A 12,726-nucleotide genomic window follows, 5' to 3' on the forward strand; every position below is an offset into this window, starting at 1 on the left:
TTGTTTGAAGTGTTTTCCAATGTAGGTTTGGTAGGAAATGCAATCACATCATTGCTTCCATTTCCAGTTTTGCAACTGACACCTGGGAGTCATATTTCAGTCTTCCCTATACATTTCTGCATACCTATTTGAGATTTCTCCCCGCTGAGTCACCTCCTCAGCCCTGTGGACTTGTAACAAGCTTTCTTCCACCCTGGGGTCTCACTGCATTTACCCCTATGCCAAGCCGAGAGTTGCTCAGGCTGTCTCTCAAGACTTCTTTTAAAGTAACAAAGACAGACACTTGCGCGGTTCTCAGTGGAGAATCCTGTTCTAGGACGCATGGCCCTGTGCATAGTCTCCACAGAGAGGGGGGAAACAGGCTGGGTCAAGACCCTCTCCCTGAGTGAGAGCGGGCTGAGCTGCTGCAAGCTTAGGGGAAAATTCATGCAGCCTTCCCTGGGAGGGCCACAGCTCTGACCCATGTGCGGGTGACAGCCAGGTGACATCCCAGAGCCTGAATTTTCTCATTTGCACAGTGAGGGTCATTTGGGGACTCACGGGCACTGGGATCTTCATACAGGGTGTCTGAGCAGGGGCATTCTTTTTCTGCCTAACAAGCCCCCTGAAGCAGCCTCCAGGGTATCAGGGGTTTCATGCAGCTCTTCGTGCTCATCACATTTTACGTCCTAAGTGTAGAATTAGGGACACCCATGACTTCTAAAGGCACAAGTCTCTGAAGGGCTGGAGCTTCCTGCATTGAGCATCAGACCCCATTCTCTGGAGGGTCAGGATCACTGACTGTGTGTCCCTCTTTGTCCCCGCTAGTATGGAAATGAGTCGGCCGTCTGCTTTACGGAGCTGCAAGTGAGGACCTCCCGGCCAGCCACCTGGGACATGCTGGTGAGCTCCCTGGTGCCAGTCCTTTCGGCACAAAACATCTGCTCCATGACCTCCCAGGGCTCCTACCACGACATCCACACCATGGCACGGTTCCTAGAGAAACTGGTCAGGAGGTGAGTGGCCAAGGCACAGTGCTGCCCCCACCTGCCAACTAGGTCTGTGGGTGTCATTCAGTTCCCCTGAGCCTCGCTTCACTCCTCTGAAAAGTGGAGTGGTCAGAGGATTACATTTATGAGGTTTTGGAGGAAAATCAATAGAATAAGAGGTGGCAGCTGGGTCCCTCGCTCCTGGCTCTGTGGAGAGGCTTCAGGGGCTGCTGTGGCTGTTCACATTTACCATCAGTCTCCTCACAGAAGGCGCCCTCTGCCTCACACCTCAGTAGCCCATACGTCTGTGTCCCTTTGTGGGAAAAGCACAGGGAGAGCAAACCTGGTCCCACTCGCAGAGCTTTGAGTTTCCTTCCACCTTGTCCCTGTCCTTGAGAGAACAGGGGTTTCCTGGGGCGGGGAAAGAGTCCCGAGAACCACTTAGATATCTGCCAAGGTTCTGTCGGAGTCATTCAGTAACCAGCTGGTTGTGCAGGCATGTTCTAGAAACTTAATTTAATGAACAAAGAAGATGACAGTCTTCGGGCTGCAGTTCTGTGCAGGGAGTCAGGAAGTCAGAGCAGACACGAGGAGGTAACGTCCTCCTCCTTGAGGACCACCCAGCATCTTCTATGCACAGAGAAAGATCCCAGATTCTGGGATTTTTCCATCACGAACCCCATGAGTAACTCAAAAGGCATGCTTGTGGTCCAAGGAAAGAACTCCTTTTCTACTCAGAGTATGGGGCTCTGTGGGACTGTGGCTGGGGAAACAAAACAGAACCTGGGTCTCAGCCACTTGAGGATGCTCATGAGAGGGCTAAGGTCAGGGGATTTCAAGGAAGACATGAGTCGGTTAGAGCTGTGGGGGGGTGGCAGGTCCCTGCAGAGAGGAGAAGCGTGGCTCAGAGCTGCCCCTGAGGGGCCCATCCTCAGCACAAGTACCTTCCCAGCTCTTCCTGTCTCCTCCAGCCCACACCCCCTCCCCGACCACAGCAGCAGGAGCCCACACTGGTGTGATGATGAGCACCCTGCTGACCCTCCGGCCTCCAGTCACAGCCCTGAGGGCTCAGGGGTGCAGAGGTCCTTGCGGTTGATCTGCAGTGACAATGGCAGGGGGAGGGTGAGGCCCACAATAGTGTGTCCAATCCTGATCCATGACCAGTTCTGTCCCTGCCAGGGCAGCAGAGACAGCCAGGGAAGTTCAGCCTGTCCTCTAGACTGGAGGAGTAGGCCCAGGGACACATAAATACACAGGACTGTCCTGGGAAGGGTGTCAGAGGAAAAGCCAGGCCTCTGACTCAGGTTCCACTTGTCATCCCCAGAAGCACCTCTTCCATCTACATCTCCTGGCCAGATGGATGCCCTGTGTTCTGCGACAAGAATGTGAGCATTCCAAGGCTCAGGTTTGAGGTGGCTGACATACAGGTCACCGTGTCCACATCATACCTGGGGCATCAAGCCACCATCGCGCTTGCTTGGCTGTACCAATTCAGGCCCATTGGCACAAACCCAGAGGGTGGGATGGCAGCAGTTTACCAGCTTCAGAAAGGTAGCGTTTGGGGCTGAAATTCTCTTTGTCATGGGGAGGTAATGGTGTGTTTGGATAACCCAGTAGGGAGTGACAGATGCGGCTGACTTTATCTCCTTTTCCATCTCCTGCTCAATCTCCAGAACAACAGGCAATCCCAGTGCTGGCCATAGAACCAGCACCAGCGCCGGCGGATCTGGGCGAGCAGAGGCCTGCTCTGGAGCCAGGGGTGCCTGCATCCCTGGATCTCCCAATGTATATGGAGCCAGCTCCAGGGCCAGGCTCAAGGGCAGCACCCTGGACAGAGCCATCTGGAAAGCCAGTGAAAACTGGCAAGGCACAACCAAAGGCAATCGTAGGCCTCAGCCAGCCCAGGACTGTGCCTGAACAAATGCTGCACAGGGCGGGGCCGTCTAGCATCCTGGCGTACACAGGGAAACAAGTGGCTGAGCAGCTCACGCTGCTGGATGCGGTGAGCAGCTGCTCAAACCCCTTCCCTGACCAGAGGCCAGCGATCTGGTCCCACCCTGCTGCACGGCTTATGAGCCAGGCCAGCTGTTTGAGTTTCTTTCTGTATTTACGGTCCCTGTGTCTGTGGCAGCTACACACATCTGCTGGGCACATCCCATGGGAGGGGACAGAGTACAGGGTGGGGGCCTGGCCCACTAGATGCAGGGGTGGCCCACTTAGCATGCCGCCCCGGCTGCTAAGCCCCCCGCCCGGGAGGCCTCACCAGCCTCAGCAATTACTACACATCTGGCACAGACTCCATTTCAGACCAGACACCCGCACTGAGACCCTGGAGGTGGCTGCCACGGGCCACGTGCGTCTCAACAGAAAGAAGGCCTGGCACACAGGTGGCCTCAGGAAGGGCCGGGCTGAGCACCTTGCGGAGTGTGGGCTCCTGGAGGCCGGCCTGGGGGAAACACCACGTGCTGTTCTCTCCTTGCCCGGCTCTATGCGTTTCGCGCCCTCCGTGAAAGGGGAATGAAACCCCGGGCTCCGACTACTCTGGGAGAGCCAATGCCAAAGCTGAGAATCTGGTCACCTGCCTGAGTCAAGGGGTGACTTTAGACTCAGAGCTGCCCTGGGCGGTGCCCATGTGGATCTTTCTTCCTCCCCAGGAGCAATTTAAGAAGCTGCTGCCGTGGGAGTGCCTGGACACCTTTTTGATTGAGCTGGACGGGATGGACATAGCTCTGGTGGCACCCACAGTCGTCGCTGCCTTGATTCACTTCGATACTGTGGTGTATTTTGTGATAAGCACGTGCTTGGAGACCCGCACCATGAAGGCCCAGGACAGGGCCAGGGTGCTGGAGCTTTGGATACAGGTGGCCAGGGTAAGCTGTGGGAGGGCCTGAGACAGGGCCAGGGTGCTGGGGCTCTGGATCCAGGTGGCCTCGGTAAAGCATGGGAGGCCCTAGGACACTCGTTCTCTCCTCTGTCCGATGTCAAATTTGCTGAACAGAGTCCAAGCCCCTCAACAGCCCCCAGCCCCGTTCCTCTCCGGGGCACACTGACCTTGACTTCCATGCCCAGTGTTGGTGCGCCCTTTGCGCCTGGACACCGACGTTGGGTTGAACTGTAATTGTCCTCCCAGAGTGTGAAACTCACTGGGGCCCAGACTGCTCTCCTGTGCCTCCCTGGGCCTCTGCCTCCCCACAGAGGAAAGGTCAGCACAGGGGGCACAGCTCGGGCAGTGGGGCTCCAACTCCCCACCTCACGGTGCATCCTCTTCCCTCCCCAGGAGTGTCATAAGTTGAGCAACTACTCATCTTTGCATGGCATAGTCACAGCCCTGAAGGCTGCGCCCATCCATAGTCTCCAGGAGACCTGGAGAGCAGTATCCAGGTGGGTGGGCGTGTGTCTCCTGAGCTGCACCAGCACCTCTCCCGGGTCTGCCATGCTCCCTCACTGCACTGGGAGGGGAGGGGAGCCCAGCACCTCCGGAGGCAGGAATGGGTGGCCTGCCAGGGTCTCTCAGTCCACTGGGTGTTAGCACCGAACGTCTAACTCAGCACCAAGTTTTCTTCACCGTGGGGCACGGGCCTTTGCCACATTGGAGATATTCCCATGTCTAGCGCACATCTAAACTGAGAAAGTGAGCTGCCCAGTTGACATTGGGCTGGGCCAGATGAACAGCAGGTCAGCGCCCGCTCCAGTCCTGTGGAGCCTCTGGGAATCAGGAGCCCAGAGGAAACACAAATCCTGCTGGTTTGGATCCTTTTCATTCCCAGTTCAAGGAATGTGAACTCGCCCTCCTCCCCGCTACTCCCTGATTTATCCGACTTTCTTTCCCCTCTGCAAAGGGAAAGCGCGAGAGCGTATAAAGAACTGTGCGCACGCGATGACAGGATGACCCGGGAGAAGCTGATAAAGGTACAGGGGGGCTGGGGCTGGGGGCAAATGTTTAGAGGGCAGGGAGAGGGGAATTTGGAAAGGGTACCGGGCCGGGTGATTTTTGGTTAATTTTCTAACTCAACGTTTACCTGAAAAGTACCAGTCGCCAGTCCTGTTCAGAAGAGAGAAGGGGCTTTCCTGGCTGTTCATCAGGGACGAGCTGGATAATTAGCAGGGCTCTGGCTAATATCCATTGCATTGGTCCCTCCGGTTATGTAGCTTCCACCAGGCGATGGGGAAATGTTGTGGTGGTGGTGGGGGTGGCTTCTTTCTTTCCCGAAACCAGCCAGAAATTCTCCAGAAAGCCGGGCCTCTATTGTTGGTGTGTGGTGCGGGCAGCTGGGGCAGGGTCTCCAGACAAACGAGGGGCTGAGCTGCATGCCCCAGTAACACAGCAAGTGGGTGTAGGACACAGGGCTGGGTCTAGAACCAGAGCTCACTGAGTGACTGTAGAACCTCACCAGCTGACTGTGGCCAGGTGTCCACAGTGCGAGGTCAGGGTCCTGGGAGTAGCTGAGTGAGGGTAAGATAGTCTCACTGACCTTGTCCTGACCCTGGCAGCTGGGGATCTCCAACTGGCCCGCCGGGAAAAAAACCCTCAGAGAGCCCAGATGAGGCAGCAGAAACGGAAGGTGAGCCTCTTTGGTGTGGGTGGGGAGGGCCACTGGGACGGAGGGCAGGGCCTCCCCCCCAGCTGGAGTCTCCCCATCAGGAGAGCAAGGGCCTCCTACTAGGCCCTCCTTCCTGTAGCTGGTGCCTGAAATGCCCTCAGCAGAGGGCCCAGGACAAAGGCCTGGAAGAGCTGGGCTCAGCATGCCCTACAGGAAGGGTGGGGTCTGGGACCACAAGGCATTGTGACCTGTGAACATCCCAGGCTGTAGGTGACCATGGGTGCAGCTGGGGGAGGAGAGGGATAGAATGGAAGGAGGAAGCTGAAGGAGTCTGGCTGCTCCAAGTCAGAGATCTTGAGGAGAGGTCTAGGAGACCGGGGTGGGGTGTGAGATTCCGGACAACAGAACGGGGAAGGCCACTTGCAGGTGGGTGCTCATCACCACTCCCACCCCAATGACACAGGGCGTCATTCCCTTTCTTGGAATCTTTGTCGATGACCTAACTCTGCTGCAGAAGTGGACGCAGAATAATGTGGCTGTGAGTGAGCCTAGGGCTGGCACACTGGGGACCAGAATCCTAAGGCTGGGGGGAGACATTCCTGGATGGAGCCCTGAGAACTCAGCACTCAGCAAAACTGCTCCCAGGCAGCCCTGTGAGCTGGGGTATCAGGCCCGACGTCAGCCTCCAGTCCCTGCTCCCAAGGCAGAAGCTGCAGAGCTGCCTGACTGCTGAGCTGCCCAAGTGTCTGGCTGAGCTGGACTCAGCCTCTCCCTCAGGTGCTGCCCACGGGAGGAGTTGAAATTGGCCCCTCCACACTCAGGCAGCTCCCATGTGGCTCCAAACTCTCTTTGTGTGCAAGGAGATTTTGTGTGCCCCTACTTGTCATGAGGAAGTGTTGGGTCACAGGGCCCCTGAGCATCAGCCCGCACGCTCCCTTCATCACAACCCACAGCGGGATGTGGGTGCAAGTGCCTTGTGCGCAGGTCCCCTGGCCACTGAGCCTGGATGACACGCAGCAAGGGAGCCCAAGGAGGGGGGAGTCATGGCTGGGGGGCCTCTCTCCCGGGCATTGGCTGTGCCTTGCACGGAAATGTGCTCACCATAACAAAAAGGGGAAGGTGGGCAACTGGGGGCCTCTCTCTGGGGAAGCACAACATGTGGAAGTCAGAGACTGCCCTGGGAGGACATTCCCTGGCTGCATCCTCCACATCGTAGATTTCCTGGGAGGGTTTGACGTCAGGGAAGGGGCAGTCCACCCCATGAAACGTGCAGGATGGGAATGAAAACCAACTCCTGGAGAAAGGCAGTTGACATCCAACTCTGAGGACAGACTGGGCCTTCAGAGGATGGGAGGGGAGAAGGGAACCACTCCAGAGAAAGGCGCCAGAGATCGGCCCCTTGCCCTCCCCAGCATGGCCCCTTCAGAATCTTCCCCCCGGCCCAGTCAGCATCCATCCTTCTCTCTGGCTCCAGGCCTTCAAGATCATCCAGCAGCTGCAGTTGCTGCAGGTGACTGCCAATAATTTCTGTTTTCAACCGGACAGAGACTTTCAGTCCTGGTTCCAAACCATGAAGCCACTGGACCAGTACAATATGTGAGTGCCTGCAAACGTTGGCGGAGGGTAGGGGGACCTTTGTGCATCCCTGCTCAGGACTCTGTCTGGTGGCCAGCTGCAAAGAGCCTGTGGCCGTGGTTCCCTGGTCACCAACAGTCCCTGGGGCATGGTGACTGCTGAGCGCCGGGTGTCCAAGCCTGCCAGGCAGACCCTGGGCGGGGGACCTGAATTTTGTTCCTGGTGGCCTCATAGCTGCCTCTCTGTCCTGCAGCCACAACTTCTCCTGGGAGCTGGAGCCACCATTTCAATAGGCCAAAACAACATCAAGGCCGAGGAGACCTGTCCTGGGACTGTGTCCACCTTTGAGCTACTTTTATTTACTCTCCCCTGCCACTCCCTTACACCCCCCTGGAATCCTGTTCATTTACTCCGCCCTGACACTCCCTTTTCCTGTCATCTATATCCCTTATTCCTTGCTCCTCATCCCTGGCTTTCACTTAAATAAATGCATGTTCCATATTGTTATCAGTTTTCTTCATGATTTTTCTCTATAGCTGTCGTGGCTAGTCTGTATCATTTTGAGAGTGTGCTCTGTGAACGCATGGATGCCACAGACATGAAACTCTTCATGATCTGAGGCTGTCGCTTATCTATGTGAACTCAAGGGAGCTGTGTGGAGCTCCATCTCTCCTGTATAGAGTTTCTGCAAAGACCACCTCATGAATGACATCTGGAGGATTGTCTCGTATCTGCTTTCAAAAGGCTTCCTAATTCTTTTTGTCCTTCTACACTTCGTGGCATGGATTTAGCACACTTCCAAACTGACTTCGTGCCACCAGTTTCACCCTGATACCAACACCGGACAAAACACAACTTGATCTTTACTACTAAAGGTGGATGTGTTTCACCACAAAGGTCTTCATCCTCATTCTCCACTCATGCTGGCTGAGCAGGGGGAGGAAGAGGAGAGGTTGGTCCAGCTGAAAAGGGTGGCTGGCAAAAGGGGTGCACGTAGGTTTCTCTATGGTGGTAGAGTTTGTCCTGCCGACTCCACTCTGGAGACGCAGACGGCCTGAAGGGTTATGAAAATGCCAGAACAGATGTGTTTTTTAGAGTTCAGTTGTCATAGAACAATAGACTTGGACGAGATGACCATCAATAACAGCTTAATTGGTGCTGCCCAAGCCACATTTTCTGGACCCGAGGACCATCCTACACTATCGTGGCTCAGATGGTCTGGATTAGACTAGTAGTAATTTCTTTTCTACTCCTATTGATTAGTTTGCTAGCAGCAGCACTACCCTAAACTTACACTACCTGGTGTTTCTCACTAGCTCCTCCATGTGCTTGAAGCATCTTCTGTTATCATTTGACTTTAGAGTACTAATGATTTTAATTCCTCCTCACCACAATTTGAGGGAATGTGTGTTGGAGAAACATCACTTTTGATAAAAAAAAATTTAGATTCTCTAAAGAAGGTTTTAGTCTCCTTGCTCGTGGTAGTGTTGGAGGAGAGTACAGACTCCCGTGGTTTGTTCTGTTTCTTCCTTCTAGTTTTTTCTGAAATGTGTAATGGAAGGTAATGGTAAGGCGGGATTCTAGCACCAGACTCTCCGGATTCTCTCCCAGCTCTGTGACTTACTCTTTGTGAGTCTTCGGGAATATTATTTAAGCAATGGCTCCTTTGCCTTCACTATGAAATGAAGATTGTGTTAATAAAATTGCTGTGGGCATTAAAAGGGTTTGTATTTGTAAAGTGCTTTATAATGCGGTTGGCACATTGTGTCACCCTTATAATTACATACAGTCATACAAGCAGTTCTCATTTAAAATTTGTGGTTGTTAAGTAGTAATGTTGTTTTAAAAATATGAGTCCTATTTTTCAGCTCAGAGAGGCTTAAGAATAGATTCTTTAAAAACGGGAGAGGCTTTTTTGGCTCAAGGAGTAGGGTGCTGGCCCCACATAATGGTATGGCAGCTTCAAACCAGGGCCTGGCTAAAAACTGCAAGAAATAAATAAAGAAAGAAATAAAAATAAAAAAGTGAGAGGCTTCAGGTGAGACAAAGATTTGGCTGGGCACAATAGCTCATGGTTGTCATCCTAGCATGCTGGGAGGCTGAGGTGGGTGGATTGCCTGAGCTGGGGAGGTGGAGACCGGTCTGAGCAAGATGGAGACCTTGTCTCTATGGAAAATAGAAAAATTAGATGGGCAAATGGTAGGTACCTGTAGTCACAGCTATTGGGGAGGCTGAGGCAAGGGGATCAGATCATTGAAGCCCAGGAGTTAGGGGTTGCTGTGAGCTCTGACACCACAGCACTGTAGCCTGGGGCAACCATGTGAGACTGTCTAAAAAACAAGAAAACCTACAGACGTGTGCCATCCTCAGTGCACCACCCCAAGCATTCTTTTCACTTGCCACCTCTTCCCTAGCACAGCTTAGCGGCTACCCCAGAACTTATGGCCATGTCAAAGCCTATGCAATCTTTCAGTTTAGTTGACCTCGTGGCTACAGGTACCACCCCTGCTTTACCTTGTGAAATAATCGGAATCCCACTAGTGCTTTCCTAGGGGGCACTGCCGCTCACCTCTTGCAGCAAAATTATCGCTGAGTTTTCAAATGAAGGAAAAACCCCCACAAGTTTGTGCCTATGTAACCAACAAAACTTCTAAACGGTGCATCAAAGACCAGGGGGCCTCAGTGTGTACATGCAGTTGGGTCCAAAGACGCTTGAGGAGCTATACAGTGGTTGCTGTGAAAAGGGAGCTTAACTTTAAGGTTGTATACTGTGGTGCATTGAGCATTTCAAACCCACTACAGTAACATCAGTTTTGTTTTGTTTTTTATTCAGTGAATTATACAACATCCCTCACAGGAATCAGCAGGAATGGAAGACAAAGAGTTCCTAAGACAACATTCAACACACACATAACTTTTTAGAAGCGTCATTGCATATAAGGTTTTTTAGAAAATATTTCACTTGCTCCTTTCCTCTGTTTTTTAAAAAGTCATTTGTAATGGCCATTTTCTCACCCCTCTGTTTTCATAAGTGCCAATTGTAAGGTTGTTGTAAAGGTTCCTTCTTGTAAATATTTCTGACAATAGTGGCTATCAATGATCTCTAATCTTATCTCATCGATGATTCAACTAACGCACTGTAAGGAAATCTGTGACAGAGACCTCAGGACACAAGAAATTTGAAATTATTTTGTTTTATGGAATATTGCAATTGTATGAATTTGAATATCTAGAGGAATGCACACATAAGGTTAGCCAAAGAGAGAAATATCACAATCATATTGTTATTTCAGATACAAAGAGCCAATGGGCTGGAAGTGAAATGGTTCCCCAAAGAAAGCAAACAATGGACAAGACTCCCAGAATTAGAAATGAGAATTATTTTATTAGTACTAAAATAAATTGCTTGTAAGTCAAATCCATGTACTTTAGTTTAGATACGTCTTCATATCCTCAGATAGGAGAGCACCGTTATGCAGGAAGGACGCACTTCGTGATATTTCTCGATAATAATCGTGTTAACCACCTATCCTAGTGTGACCCAACTAATGTAAAATAAAAGCTAAAGCATATGGGTTATACTCTAAAAGCAACCCTATTTCCTAGGCTTCACTAGGACCTTGGCTAGGTCCTTTACCCTCCACTTTTATGTTCATTTTTTTTGAGACAGAGCCTCAAGCTGTCACCCTGGGTAGAGTATGCCTCAACATCGGCTCATGAATCTGTAAAAATGTGCCACCCTCACAAAAGATGTCAACAGTACGGGAAACTGTTCTGGGGGGACAGAGGTAGAAGGGACATCTTTACTTTGAGTTAGCCTACAACTATAAACCTAAATTCTAGTTGGAAAAAAATCTAGTAATTTAAAACAAAATCATACCTGGAAACCAATCCAGGAAAAAAATTGTTTTATTTGCTTTGGTTTACAAGAAGATAGTGTAAACCGTTTTTTAGTGCTCAAAGTAGTACGTTATAAATTTATCAAATCAACAAGAACTATTACTCAATAAAAGCACACATCTTGTATCCTGTTTGGCTCTATAAGGCACTTGTGGGGAGGTCAGGACAAAGGTGCGTGTGCAGCTAGCTGAGCGCAGCAAAGGGAAAAGAGCAGGCTGCTTACCCTCCTGGAGCATCATGGCACCCCTTCCCCTGTAGAAAGGGACACTGACACCAACTGGGGAGGACTGAATGAGATGACATTTCCAAAGTGCCCAGCACAGTGCCCGGTACACAGTATAAGCTTGAGGAATGCTAGCTTCTATGATTTTTCATATTAGGATTATATCAGACTCCTAACAGGGTGTGCATGTTTAATCAACCTATATGACCATTAGGTTATTTTTACTTCAAGGATACAGAATGTACCCCACTCCCCCATCTGTAGAAAGTGCCACGGCAGCTCTGAAATGGAAGCTTAGTTCTTCCAACACAGGGATACGAGGAAGAGGGCGGGACTGGACGGAATGGTCAAGGATGTCAACTCCGTCATGTGTCTTGAGGATCAAGTACTTCAGAAAGGGCTGCGGGTGAGGGGATCTGAGCTGGGGTATCCCTATCCCAGCAGCCACGGCAATCTTGTGAAATGCACCCTGACAAACCTAAAGATCTGCAAGAAAGAAAGGGTCTCTGGATTACAGTCGACCAGCTTGGCCTGAAGCCATGGTTTAGCTGACACAGCTTGGACCCACTCGTGCCAAACACTTTCTGTCAGCAGCAGGCCCTGAGTGAGTGAGTCCCAGAGCGATTACACAGCAGTGCGCAGGATCAAAAAGCATTCGAGCAGCCCCCTAGACCAGGACAGGAGGCCAATGTAGGTCCCTCTGCAAATTCCACCCCATCCAGCCACCCCCTCTGACAGTCGGGAAGGCAGGTTTGGAATTCACCTGGTGACCATGCTGTCTTAGACCGAATGGAAGACTAATCAAGCTTGGGACTGACGGGACCGAGGCCTTAAAGGAAAACTCAGGAGGTGGGAGAAGGATGAGATGCTCGGCCTGGGCCTTCCCTGCAACCCCAGGCTGGGACGTGGAGGATGACCCATGCACCACACACCCAGGGGAACCTGCTCTAGCTCCATCCTGGGCATTAAAGGGTTTCCTTTTCACCCTTACAGATGCATACTAGTAGGGTAGGGGTCAAGGACAGCTCGTTTTCGCATGTCCCTGGACTATCCCCGCTTTGGTTTGCAACTGTTTTAAGGCTACATTTAGATGCCCATAGGGGTTCAATGAATGCATTTCCCTGCGAGGCTACTATTGACAGGAATACTTTAATATATACTCTCTATATGACAAGGATTAATACGGTTACAAATAGTAGGATACTTATCATTTTCAAAAGTCTTAAAAAGTAACAACAGATATATGCACGCATTGTTCTTGTCTATGGCAAATAACTGGCTAACCAGCTGTGCACTAGGCAGTGTGCAGCGCACCTCCAAAGCCACTAGGCTCCACTGGCCCAATGGCCCTTCAAGCCCACTTCAGTCAGATGGCAACAGCTTCACAACCTGCTGCTCCTAATGCTCACTCCTTGGGGTGCTAAGCTGCTCGGCATGCAGTTGGGCCTCCGTGAGCCCTAGAATTCTAACACCCACCATACTCTTCCCACTCTTTTCCCTGTCTAAGCTCATATTATGC

General features: G+C 51.6%; 2 protein-coding genes across 6 annotated transcripts in view; both read right to left on the reverse strand.

The window, feature by feature from the left end:
• The window catches only part of LOC128563321 (minichromosome maintenance domain-containing protein 2-like), a 250,134-nt gene that overhangs the window by 76,182 nt on the left and 161,226 nt on the right, over positions 1 to 12,726 (reverse strand). The gene's annotated exons all lie outside the window — the stretch shown is intronic.
• LOC128563567 (uncharacterized) overlaps positions 1 to 12,726 on the reverse strand; it is a 191,521-nt gene that overhangs the window by 32,229 nt on the left and 146,566 nt on the right. The window contains exon 7 of one of the 5 annotated variants that reach the window (XM_053558956.1): positions 9,999 to 11,693. The exons of the other annotated variants lie outside the window; for them this stretch is intronic. The gene's annotated coding sequence lies outside the window, so the exon portion shown is untranslated. Of the gene's footprint in view, positions 1 to 9,998; positions 11,694 to 12,726 lie in introns of those variants that run through there. 5 annotated transcript variants of the gene reach the window in all.

The sequence above is a fragment of the Nycticebus coucang genome, chromosome 13, assembly GCF_027406575.1.
Source record: "Nycticebus coucang isolate mNycCou1 chromosome 13, mNycCou1.pri, whole genome shotgun sequence".
NCBI classification, from domain to species: Eukaryota; Metazoa; Chordata; class Mammalia; order Primates; family Lorisidae; genus Nycticebus; species Nycticebus coucang.